The sequence below is a fragment of the Protopterus annectens genome, chromosome 3.part0 (genome assembly GCF_019279795.1).
Source record: "Protopterus annectens isolate FY-2018-M chromosome 3.part0, PAN1.0, whole genome shotgun sequence".
Taxonomy (NCBI): Eukaryota; Metazoa; Chordata; order Ceratodontiformes; family Protopteridae; genus Protopterus; species Protopterus annectens.
The window spans coordinates 1,437,695,657-1,437,710,040 of record NC_056731.1 but is presented as its reverse complement, the minus strand read 5'-3'; positions in this window follow the sequence as shown (position 1 = coordinate 1,437,710,040).

Below are 14,384 nucleotides of genomic sequence, written 5' to 3'. Positions count from 1 at the left end.
AAGGAGAGAGAGAGAGATGGGTTATGCTGTAGTCAAAGATCATTAAAGGTGTTTAACTTTCAAACAATATCCTTCAGATCTTCCTATGGTTCAGTTATGCTTTTTTAACACATTTTTTAAATGTTCACAGTTTAAACAATGAAATAGGTACACATACATTAATAGAAAAAGACAAAAACAAAATTATTAATTATTTTAATGCATTATGCATGAATTATATGTTTTCATTTTAACAATTATCATTCACTCCATTGCATAAATTGCTCAGTTTTTGCCTTCAGTTAAACCTTACTCCTCCTCCTGAACATGATCCTGCATGGATTGTTCCCACAATTTTTGTTTATTTCTATGTAACCGGCTGCTTCCCTTTTTTAAATATCCCACCTCCAATTCATTTATCTCCTTTACAATATTCAGTATTTTGATTATAACTGGTTTAGATTTTGATTTCCATTACCTAGCAACTGCTTTCATAGTTGCCAGCACCATTACACTTCATACAACTTTATATTGTGTGGGGATTGAGATCTTATATTCCAGCTCAAAGGCACCATTTGTTTAATTGCTACCATTTTCTCCCCCAACTTAGTGACTGAGTACTCTTGGGAATTTTTGAAATCTGCCAACTTGTTCACCCCAAAAAAAAAATCTTCCCAATTACTTCTGTCTTTCCCATAACACCTCCAGCATTTGCTAACTACATGCAAAAATATTGTCTACACTCATCTTAGTATATAAAAGTGCCTATGCAAACACTTTTTAACAAAAATCCTAAGCCTTCTGGAGGGTATTGCATACTTGGTAGCTATATAGATGTTATTCAATTGTTCCTGCGTATATTGCCTTTCCATTCTCTCTTCCCAATATTTTCTATCCTCCTCTGATTGATGCATATAACCATCATACAATATTTTACAAACTGTACTAATTATCCTTTTTTAACAGCAATTTATGTTCTAGACAACTGAAAGCTCTGTCGGGTCTAGTCTTTCACTTAGCTCTTTCCTATCCTTTTCTATTAGCCATTCATTATAGTATCAATTCCTGGTAGTGAAAGCAGTCTCTAACCCACAGTCCAAATGTCTGCTTGACCTCATCTCACTCTATTACCTTTCCCTACTTAGATATTTGCTCCCAATACATTGGTTCCTTTGCTAATTTTCTCCAGTAAATTCCATCTCCTTCTTGCCTATTTTTGTAACCATACCTGCTGTGACATCCCCATCTCTAGGTCAGTAATCAAGGAGCCTGAATCCTCACCACTGACACTGGAGAGAGATGTTCACTTGGAACAACAATAGGTACACATGGTATTTCCAGATGCAGCTCTCTGCATCAAGCACCGTTTCCCTTAAGAGCACAAAGAGAACACACTCAGTATGTGGGTTGGTTTCTCTTTCTTTCTCCAGGTCCCCAGTAAGACTACCCACTGGCACAGCTGTAAAGTTGAGCCCTCAGCTGACTGTTCAAGTTAAGTCCTCCAGCACCCTCTCTGTGAAACCAGTGTTTTGTGTCCCTGCTCCAAGCAGCTGACACACACACTACACACACACACACACACACACACACACACACACACACACAAACACACACACACACACACACACCTGGGAAAGACTGGCACAGGTTTAGGTTTACTAGCTATGCCTCTTCTGCCCAGACTATAAGATGGTTATACTGCCACCAGACACTCCAAAGCCAGCTACTCTAATGCTCGTACAAGGGTACCCAATTATACTGAGCAAAATTAATATTAATACAAATTATAGTGTTTGACCAATGCAGTAAGGCTTTCAGGGGTGGCGACAGAGTCACCAAATAGATATAAATACTCTCAAATGTTAAAATATTCTCTAAAGGACGAATAACAATGAAAAGTTTAAATATCCTTCTCTTTTGCATGCCTCTGGAATTCTCTACCATCTCCTATCCACATCACCAGCAGTCTCTCCTCATTTAAAACATTGCTGCACTCACACCTAACTTCACAATGGATATGCTCCTGTTCCCATCCTACCTAATTCTTCTAATACCACTTCCTACTCTACTAGAATTAAATACACCATCACTGCCTCCTATAATTCCATAGCTCTATTGAACTATTTGACCATCTACTTAACAGTTACCCTATTCTGCTACTTTTGTATAAAAAGAGTGTTTTTTATTGTGTTTTAGAAATTAAACTTATGTATTCTATCATTGTTAACCTTTTCTTATTATATTTACTTTATATTCCTATGAGATAATCTGTAATGTAAATGTGCAATGTGTACTACGTATTTGTATATTTCCGGAGCTTTTCTCCCCAGGACTCCATTGACAATGGGCTCCTTGTGGCCCAATTGGACTATCCTGGCAAACAAACTGCAAATAGTAAATAAATATATTTAATAATAAATAATAAAAGAACATGAACATATGGAATATCAATTTATATTAAACACCAGGGTTTCAATCATAGGAAATATTAACATAACACAAATAAATAAATTCACACATATACATAAAAACAGTACTTAACTAATCTTGCTATATTTTCCTGACTGATCTAAAGATTACTATTCCCTAGTCACTTACTAGAGAAAAGCACGATGAAGTAGGTGACTTATCCTTCTATGTCAGGTTTCAAAAACAGGTTGTCCTGAGATTTCTGTCTCATCTAGTATTAAAACATCATTACACTCCTGGATTACAGAATAACATCACATACCTCTAGTCATCTTACTCTGGTTCCCATACTACCTCCTTTCCTAGTAAGTGAACCAGAATCTGGCACATATGTGTCAGTGCTACACACACATAGAGCTTTGCTGAGATCTGTTGAAGCTTCTGGAAGTCATAAAACCATTTCAACACTTCCACCCTTCCAGGGTATCAATTACTCCATGCTAGAGACAATATTCCCTGCTAGAGACAATGTAGCTGGATTCCTAGTCCTTGTTTTCCCAGACATTTTGTCTCTGGCTGCAGTCAAAACTGTAAGATACATTTTTTATGGCCTACCAGGCAGTTTAATTTAAAATTATTTTCAAAGTTAGATGTACTAAGATTAACTTCTTCTCTTCTAGTATCCTCTGTTACAATATATTCATTTCCACAGTTACAACAGTACAGTCTGATCTACATATATACTTCTTTTCTCTCCAGCAGGACACACTGTTGATACATTTTTAACACAAGCAATTTTACAAATACATTTTCAACACAAGCATCCGTACAAATCAGTTTGATAGAAAAATAACATATAATTATTTACAAAACTCCAGCTAATTATGCTGGTGTATGTTACACATTCCCTGCCCTACTTCTCCTGGCATAGCTGGCAATGCCTCATATCATCACACCTGCTATCGGCCCTATTTGTGACATCTCCCTTCTCTATTCCTGTGTTGCTGTAGCGCTTAGAATTCTTTCTGCTCCTTTATGAGTATCCTGTCTTGCATGATTGTTGTCCCTGAAGATCTGTATCTGAAATCCTACTCTCTCCATACTTTCCCTCTCTTTTATTAAAATCCCTTTCCACATTGATTTATAACTTTCTGCTTGTGTTATATTTATGAGCATTATAGTGTCGATCCAAAGTATTCCTTCATATCAGGTAATTCAAAGCAATTATTTTTTATCGAGAGGATAAACATATCCCATTTATCTTTTGTCCTCTTCATCTCCCAAATAAATTATAATTTCCCTCAACTCTATATTAATTATGATCCACAACTTTTCCTTTGATTGATAAAAATATTCCTGATCTAGAAAAACTTTTCTCTGCTTGTATTTTACTCTTCATATCAATAATGAGGAGCTTCTTCCTTCTCTTTGTATTATCTTTTGTTTATTCTCTTCCCTAGTGTCCTATCCTGTTGTAATATAATCCCTTTTAATACATGCACCTGAATACTTACATTTTACACTGTCCTCATAAACATGGGTATAGCTGAAACAAGTCATGTGTGGGGTTATAGTTTACCTCTATATTCTTTATTTTATCTTCATTTATTTTACATCCTGAAAACATTCTCAAAATGTTTTACAACACTGAACTGTCTTTTCTGAATTTATCAAGTACTTAATATAATCAACAAGACTATGTTTTCTTGATGACCATGCACATTATAGCAACAAATTTATGAATACCTTATTTTCTTTGCCACTGTTGGTAAATATAAATCAAATAACACAGTGGTAAGAGGATACCCCTGCCTGTTTCCTCTATTCAAACAAAGCTTGAAAGACGGGAACCCTCCTACCTTATTTTTTTTTTGCCCCAGACCCTTCATATATCATCCTAAGTAGCCCTGTTATTCTACAAGGAAATACAAATGCTACCATTGGCCTACTAAAAGGTCAAATGGTTCAGTCATTCTTGAGGATAACTAACTTTGAATATGTTTCAAATAACATAATCTTGGATTTGGCGAAAGTCACTTTCAAACCTAGATCAGCAAGTGACTGACAGACTTTGTTGAAGTGGATGGTCAGTTTGGTGGAAAATATATCTTTGTCTTTGTGGAATGCCCAAGATAATAGGTCATCCTCACCAATGCAGCAAGACCCCCTGTGTAGTTTATGAGATGGCACAGGAATAATACTGGCCAAGTGATCAGGGAGATGGTAAGATGTCAAACCAACACACTTAAAAAGGTCTTGCAACCCTTTTCTATCATTTAGAAGTGCTCATTTTCCAAACTGATCAGGGCCATACAAGATAACCCTGGTGTACATTTTTGTCTACCCATCCAATCCTTAAGACTATCCTTAATGGTATCCAGCGCAGTACTTTGACTTAAAGTAGTAACTTATTCCTTAGGCTGGAAATAAGATGAGTTAGAAACATATCTCTCCAGTGGTGTTCATTTAGATCTGTAGTGTGGGTGTTTGCAGACCAACTTGCTTTGCAAATAATAATATGTCAAATATTATTGAATCTTAGTGGCTACAAAAGTGAGACATAGCTCACCTCAGATAAGCCAAAAGGCTAGAGATAATAAAAAGAGTTATGCTAATCTCTCAGAATAGCTGAAGGATTTAATACCTTTACCTTTCTTGGTTAGAAATTGCTGGGGCTTTTCACTTGAGGGATATGCTTAGATTTGTAAATACCAAAAAGGGGCACTGTATTCAATAATAAGTCTGATAATGGAAGGGCATAGTGCTTGGATGGCTCTTGAATCTTGAGGATATTCTCTTAAAAGTTAACTGGAGCAGATAGAAATATGTCTTGACTATTGTGGACATATGATGACCAAATGAGAGTTGCCCACAAATCTGCCCAGGTCTGTTATGGCCAAAATCAGTCTGAAGAGGAATACTATTTATGATGTATGAGTTTGGAGCAGCTTGTTTCCAAATTTTTCTGTACTGCATTTATTTGCATTTAACTTCAGGCTACTTTCTGTTCACCAGGTATATATTCAATCCTTGCTGGAGTCATTTAGTACCAATGACTGAGGGGATAATAGTGCCAAGCTTCTAGACATTAACAAACATGGCCAACAATACTTCTGGGATATTTGTCTGAATGTCTAGAAAATAAATGTCAAACAGGAGGTGGTCTAGCACTGATCCCTTTGGTATACCACTGGTTCCAATTTTACATTCAGAGGGAGTACTAGCAACTTTCACAACTTGGGATGCTTTTAAAAGGCAGTTTGCAATTCAATGGACAATATATGGGATTTCTATTATATTGTCTGTTTTTCAAATAATATCAATTATCTCCAAAGTTCATTTTCTAAAAGTGCTAACAGTACCAAAATGAATTCTCCATGGGACCTGACAATTTAACCATTTGCCTAATTGTCTTAAACACAGCCTTGAAGACATGCTGCTCAAACTTTTTAAGTTAAGTTTAGCTACTGGTATTGTCCCTGATAAGTGTTGCACAGCAGTGGTGATACCCCTCATTTAGGGTGGTCTTACAACTATCATCCGTAATTACAGACATATCAGCTTATCAGCTTCATCCACAGAGCCATGAGACATACTACAGCTGACTTCATAAACTGTGAAATGAAGAATCTTGTTATATTTGACCGCCAACAGTTTGACTTTGTGAAAGGTAGACCTTGTCTATTTAAGCTGGTAAATTTCTTCAAAAGGGTTAAAGAAGTTGCAAATGGTAGCTATGCAGTGCATGCAGCACATCTTGACCTGGCTAAGGCCATTTTCACATTCTTTATGTCAGCATCATGAAAAACTAAATGTTTTGAAAATTAAACTATATGTAATAATATTGATTTCAGATTGACTAAAAGACAAAACACGCACAGTATGAAGTGCAGGTGTCTCATCAGAAAGTATGAAAGTGACGAGCAGACTCCTTCAGGGCTCAGTGTTACAAAACGTCTTTTAAGTATTTACTTCTCGAATCTTCAAGCAGAAAGGTAAGATCTCTAACTAAAAAAGCATACAGGTGATTGCAAACAAAGGGTTTTTGATAAGTCATCCTATGACATCCAAGCCCTACATAATTAACTCTCTTAGTGAACTTTTGATGTACTAAAATGGGGTCAAGCTAAATGCTAAAAAGACTAGTGTAATTTCTTTTGGTTGACAACTTCTCCCTCATTATATTGTCTAGACAACACACCTCTTTAAAATTAAAATGTGGTTAGGGGCCTAGGTACTTGGTTTGATTACTCTCTTACTCTCATAGGATCATAGGAAGTTACTAAGCTAATGGCCCTGGGGCCCTTAGAAGCCTAGCCATATATCAACCCTTGTTCCCAAGAGTGTCCATTTCAAGCAAACACTAAGGTTAGTACCTGTTTCCCTTGTCAAAGAGGGACACAGGAGGAACTCCTGCTGTGAATTTGTGATTAGCCATCTAATCGTCCAAATTCTGCTTAAATAGAGTCAGTGAGTGCTTTGTTTAACATGAATTGGATGCCTGTTCCAAAGTCTCTGGGACACAAATCTGTTGCTCCAGCAGGTTCTGTTGATGTCTCATACCAGATTAAGATCCTTAGAGGAGTGACCCATGTGCCATTTGACTTGCAAATACGCAGCATTTCCAATAAAGCAGGGTCAGAGATTGCCCTATATGCAAGGCATAGGTCACCTCTGAGTAGTCTGTGTGACACTGAGTAAAGTGACAGTGATTTCAGTCTGTCCTCATATCAAAGATGCTGGAGACCCTGAATTTTCATGGTAAGAAACCTCTGTGGTCTTTCCAATTATGCACGTGTCTGGAAAGGTACATGCTAAACAGTGTGGTACACTCTATTATTGGCCTGATGAGGGAAGAGTACAGAGGGTTATTACATCTTCTTTTGGAGGCAATGTCCTTGCTTATGAGATGGGCAATATAAAATGCCCTTCTTACCACTTTGGGGACATGGTCATGAAAGGTAAGATTGCTGTCAGCCTGAGTTCCCAGATATCTCACCACTGAATGCATGCTTAGGGTATTATACTCTTTGACCATCATGTATCAAAGGTTATCATGAAATAATTTTATTTAGCCCAATTTGTTGTCAAAAGGATATCATCAAGGTAATCACTCTCTTATAATTACCATTGATCAAGCTGGTTATTGAGTACAACACCCCCATAGTGATTTATCTCACTAAACATATCAAACAGAAAACCCCCAAAGATTGTTAACCAAAAGAAATCATGAGTCTAAAGTCCCTGAAATATGAAGAAAGGCTTGTGACTCTATTCCTTTATTGAGACTCTTACAGATTTTTGAATGGAGAGCTCTGTCTCTCTTACTGTGCATTGGAGACCCGATTGTTCTGGACCTCCACAGGTTTACTGTCTCTACCAGTGGATCTACTTCTAAATCTCAAAGCCCATATTACCGAATGTGACAACCCGAGATGACAATAATGAAATGTCATAATCCCGAGCGTTGCATTGTTAACATGGAAAGTAACCACTTGGCCAACTGTACTGAAACTCACACCGAGGTAAGTAAAACTCACCTAGGTGGAGGGCTACACCCCCCAACCCCCCAACTAAATATACCAACTCTGGGATCACACTACAGTGGATAGCAGGGCATGTTGGCCGCAGTGTGAGTTCCAGTTGGCCAAGTGTTTATTTACCATGTGAAAAATCCAACGTTCTGCAGACTGACATTTCATTATTGTTTTCTTGGAATTTTCACATTCGGGAATATGGGCTATGAGATCTAGAAGTATACCCCTACCAGTATATTTTAGCCAGCTACCTCAGTCTTCACCAGCAGATAAATAAAACATTGGGAAGGAAAAGGATTATAACCCAGCATCTCTTATGCCTCTGGAATAAACTTAACCTACATGTTAAGCTGTGTGACTCACTATCTCCCATTAAACATGAACTAGATCACTGGATGGCTATCTAAAACGTTATTCCATATTTGACCTATTTTGACCTCTTCAAGAAAGAGGCCCAGCCTGAGGGAGGGTACTGGCATAGAGAGAATGGCCATGAGATTCATTAGCCTTGGAATATCTATGAATTTATGAATCTATAAATTTATACCAGCATGAAGGATATGGTGAAAAACATTGACCAGGTCAAAATAAGTAGTGTGTATTGACTGACCACTGTCCATGGCTTCAGTGATCTTTTCACATAAACTTGCTAGGTTTAAAAGACAAGACCTGGCCTTCACAGACCCAAATTATCTGAGAACTATGTCAGTTAAACTGCCTACATTTGTAAATGAGTTATATAATGATGTATTCCATGGCTTTGTATATATATATATATATATATATATATATATATATATAAGGCAAGTGAGAATGATGGACCTATAAATGGGCCACTCTTGCAAAGGAGAGCCAGAGTTGCTTTTCTCTAGGAAGCAGGCAGAAACCATTCAGGTAGGCTGAAAATGAATAGTTTAAGCAGATATTCAGATAGTACATACTTGGCACTGAGAGGAATTCAACCTGATATATCATCTGGTCCCATAGAAGTGTTATTGTTAGCTTTTGAGGCGAAGTATAAAAATCATACCAAAGTGATTTTAGGAGACGCTAAGGTTTCCAAGGATAGTGGTGGTAACAATGTGGGCAGGTGGGGTCAATTTTGTGCTATATTAGTAACATACCTTGGATCAGAATGCATGCTATCAGTTTTGATGAGCACAGTGCATTAATGGACATCATTCTTATTCGCCTGACATAACTTAAGAAATATTTATAATTTCCTTTGGTATCTTTAGTGACTTTAAGCCTGAACTCTACTTTATATTTTCTAACCATACTCTCCTTACTTGCTGCCATATTTCAGTGAAGTCTTGAGGCAGAGGAGCAGGGATTGCTTACAGCCAAGCACAGAGTGTTGTAGTCTGCCTTTAATTACTAAAGTCAAGAAGATTGTGAATGGTGAATGACCTGAGTACTTCTGTCCATAACATTACTATTGAACCACTGAAGTTCAGCATTCCTAACCTCATACAGGTAAAGCTCATGGGACAGTCTATGATAGTCTACAGAATCAAAAGCTTTCATGAGATTAGGAGAGATGATTCCAGTTTGTTCACTCATACCCATGACACTAAGCAAGTTATCCACTAGGATTAATAAGACTTTATTTTTACTGCGGCACACCATAAAGCCAATCTGCTAATCACTCAGTAAAATGTAAGAAATTTGGTGGTCTTTTTTCTATAAGGAAGAAGGGACATAAATGTGAAAGACCTTTCTAGACACCAGAGATTAAGGATTAACAACAGTTGTCCTACTCTGCTTATGTGTGGCATCTTTCTATTTATTTAAATTAAGTGCAAATTAATTTTCTTTACACTACTTTGGCTTACACTACAGTCCAACTTTCCATCATCCTCTCTCTGAAAATGTACTTCATCTAGCCATAGATTAAGATTCCACCTTTGCCTTTTCCTTCCCGCTTAGTTATTTTCTTTTTTCCCCTCCAGTTTCCCAAATTTTCATATTTTCCTTTTTATCTCTTCCCACTTTCCCACTATCTTCTTTACTCTACTTCCTTTTCTTCCGTTCTGTAACATACAGTTATATTACTTTGAAGTTGGACAAACTGAATACATGTGTCAAAGATCTTTACATTAATATCATGTTTCAGTGGAATTCTATATATTGGACCATTACTGTGTTATTTTTATTCTGAATGCAGTGTTTAATTAGAACCCTGTTTTATTGTAACCTTTTCCATAGAACACTTTGTAATAAAACATTACCGTACATACTTTTCTTCTCATTGTTTGGAGCTTTTCTCCCTAGTCCTACATTGAAAATGGGCTTTTCTTGCTCATTTGGACTATCCTGGTCAACAAACAAACAAACAATAAATATATAATGTAATATAATATAATGTAATATAATATCCTTCACTTCATGGTTATCAGTTTTATTTGTCCTTATTATATTTCCTCAATATATCATTTCTTCCATAGTATATAAGTCAAGATTTAGAAGTCTGACTTATTCAGTATTCATTGAAACTCCATATCACTTCTGTCATCCCTGAGTCTTATCTCATTTACCATGTACAGGTATAAAGTCTGTAAAGAGTTCTCTAAACAGGGATACTTGTGAAATAGCTTACCAATCATGAAACTGAAAATTCTAAATTTTGTATTCAGAGAACCAGTTAGTCTTTTTAGCCACTGGTTTTAGTTTTCTGGCAAGTTTCTTTCTTTATATGGTATAACAAACCTGCAATTTCCAGTATACAAAGTCATGCTTTATTTAATTATTTACTTGCATTATGAAATTACTTAGAACACCCTGTTTTTTTTTTTTTCAAATCTAGCTGCTTCTCTGTCATGGCACTGACAAACTAGGTCCTTCTGATGACTAGGACCACTTTCCGACACCATGGACCTGATTATATCTCATAAAAAAAGAACTTTCCTCTACAAATATCTTGAAATTACAGAAGTGCAGGCAAAAGTTAGAAGAGATAAGTAATTGTATTGTCTCACTTACCCAAGGGGAGTGATGTGGTTTCTAGGCAGAACACAGCTGACAGTAGAGTCAAGGGGCTTCCACTCTTCAATACCACTATGAACATACAAAGAACAATTGTCATTATTAGCCTGATCCACACTAATTCTTTACACAGCAGGATGGAGAGGAGACTGCAGTTTAGACATAAAAAGAAAATCCAAACTTCAAGAGGATACTGGCTTGCATCTGTCTGATCTCACTCCCAGCTTGCAGTTTGGAAATAGGTAAGGAGTGGGTAAATAAAGGTGGCAGAATGGTAAGGAAGAAGCCTGATGGTCTAAGATGGGAGGGCCAAAAACAAATTAGACCCACAACAGATTTGTGAGGAACTACACACACCATGTCCTCATTATCAGATACCTCCTTCATAACCCACAATTTCAGACTCATACCTTTTTGTATTATATTCCTACCTAGCCCCATATCACAACATTTCTGCATCAGTCTCTTTTGTGACACTGAGTCAGAAGCCTTACTGAAGCCTACAGAAACAGTTCTGCATTGTTTCCTTGATTACCTATCAATAAAAGTATAGCAGATTAGATGGGAAGGGATAGACGTTTATGAAAAAAAAATTATTATTCCCATTAGTAGGTACAGTACCATTAACAAAAGAAAATCCCTTCTACCTCTTGAATCATTGGATCCTTTTTATTATAACATGGCACTGAAATTAGACTCAAATATCACTTCACTGATTTTATTCTGCAAACATTTGATCAATAGTGACAGCAGTTCTTCTTCCCCACAGTCTTAAAGAGCTGTTCCTTATGCAAAATAATTGTTAAATAAATTGCCAACAGATTCCTGTTTAACCTATTATATATCTTTCAGAATCCATACTGACAAACATATACCATTTGTATTGCTAATCTCATTAACTTCTATTTAGGCTGCGATTCAGAAAGGGCTGCCAGCAGTGGTAAGCCCTAACACAGACTGCTGCCACTGATAGTGGCCCTTTCTGATTCAGAGACAGGCCCACTACAGTGACTCTGCACAGTCTCAGGCTGTAGGATCACAATGGTGGGCATCTCCATGGCCATAGTACATGCTAATGAGACATTTCAAGTGAGCAGTCAATACTAACTATCCATGTGTACTCCTCCACCCTACAAATGCTGCATAAATTAGCACAGCCTTGTTAATTGACATGGCCAAAAGGCTTGATTTCCCCTGCTGTAGTCAATGAATGGGACAACATAAAAGGTACAATTGTGTAAGTTACTGTGGAGAGGTAGCGATCGGAGGTGTAATCATGTGTATGTGTGTGCCAATGTGTGTACATATCTGCAGAAGTACATGTGGTCTTGCATGACTGTGTGCTTGTGTGTGTGTGTGTGTGTGTGTGTGTGTGTGTGTGTGTGTGTGTGTGTGTGTGTGTGTGTGTGTGTGTGTGTGTGTGTGTGTGTGTGTGTGTGTGTGTGTGTGTGTGTGTGTGTGTGTGGGTGTGTGTGTGTTTACGTTTGTGCCTTGGTTGTCACAATAGGGGGGGTTATTTATGAAATACCAGAGTAAGTACATTTGTGTGAGTGTGTGTGTGTGTGTGTGTGTGTGTGTGTGTGTGTGTGTGTGTGTGTGTGTGTGTGTGTGTGTGTGTGTGTGTGGACAGCACCACTATTCCTATATTCATACTAGGCTAGCTTCCCCTTGTGGGCCATTTTAAGCCTAGCTAATTTCCCTTATAAGGTGAGAATCAAACCTTGTACCTATGAGGTAAGCATCTTAACAATTACACCAACCCAAATCTGTTACTGCCAACCCAAATCTATTAAAATTACAAGGACCAGAATTATGATCCTTAAGAGCAATACTGCATTTATCAACTGGGGAATATATAGTATGTCTGAGAGTGTGATACCTGAAAGTGTTCAGGTACAATGATCTTCAAATTAAAATATGTATGAAGCAGGGGCTAAGTGGGGGCAAAGTATGAAGCGCCCAGCAAAAGTGCTTCAACAATAGTATAAGTTTCATCATTTGCTAGATTTTGTGTACTGCTGCAATTTGTTTTCTTAAGCTGTGGAACTCGCAGTTATTGGACTTACATCTTATATGGAGTTTGTGTGTGTGTGTGTGTGGGGGGGGGGGACCTTAAAATGCCCCAAGACAAATGAGCAAAGCCTGTAATATTGGGGGAGGACAATAGACACCATGGACTTTGAAATACAACTCTAAGACAAATAAACATTAATGGAACAAAAAATTTGTGATATTTAGCAGTTTTTGAACAATTAGAATTGTGAGGATGGGAGAAACAATAGTCTCCAGAGAAACTCTTTCAATATTTTGGTAAACCATGTAAAAAGTTAATAGAACAACTGGATTTGCATTACAAAACATATTATAAAGAATAAGAAATATGAAATTCTCATGTCTGACATTATTGACTAACTGTGATGGTCAATGACATAGAAGAGATAAGGCAGTTATATGAGGGAAAATCATGGATGTTCCATAAAATCAGAACAGATAAGAAGTATGGAGGTGGGATATGCATGTGTGTGTGTGTGTGTGTGTGTGTGTGTGTGTGTGTGTGTGTGTGTGTGTGTGTGTGTGTTTGTGTGTGTGTTTGAAAGTGCGCATGTATGTGAGTGAGTGAATGAGAGGAGTGCCTGCGCCAATAAAATACTTCACTGCCAGTGGTGATTACCAAAGGAAAATGCCAGTTAACACTTGCAGTAACACTACACAATTTGGAGACATGTAAGTTTGCTGATGATGAGGTTATTACTCATTATGACTAAGCGTTTCTCTGAATCAGATTTTTCACATTCTCAGAAACTGCCTCTTTTAGCTGCAGCATTTTACTCTTGCATCCCTCCCCAAATCCAAGGCAGTATTCATTTTATTTGCTGTATTTATACTTTGTTGACTGGGTTAGTGTCACTAGGTCAAAGGTGTCTTTTCAAGGGTGACCCAAGGTAGGAATTCATACTGAATGGGGAAAATTTATCTAGGGTACCAGGGGAACTATGCCTTTCTTTTTTGATAAATGCCATGGGAACTTTTACACCCAATTGATCTACCACCAACTCGGGCAGATGGGAGCTCAGTTGAAAGTCTCATCAGAAATTTGTTTAGCCTGAAAATATCTCTACAACTCAGATCACACTCTCTTTGTAAATTTAATAAAAAGGTCCCTCACCAATATCAACGGCTGAGCAACCTTCAGAGAGTAAATCAAGAAGTAACTACTAAATAGTATAAATGTCCATATAGCACTGGAAATAAACTATGCAACTTTCTCTCACACCAGAGCTTGAGGTATACAATGGTACAGTTTTACAGATGAAAAAATGTTTCCTGCTCAGAAAAAAAAAATGTCTTTATTATTGTAAATATCAAGAATATTCAGTCTGCAGAAAATTGGGCAATGATCCTTCTGAAACAACTAAATATAAATATGTATTTATTTTATTTATCTGTTGGTTGATCAGGTAAAGCAAAAAAGAT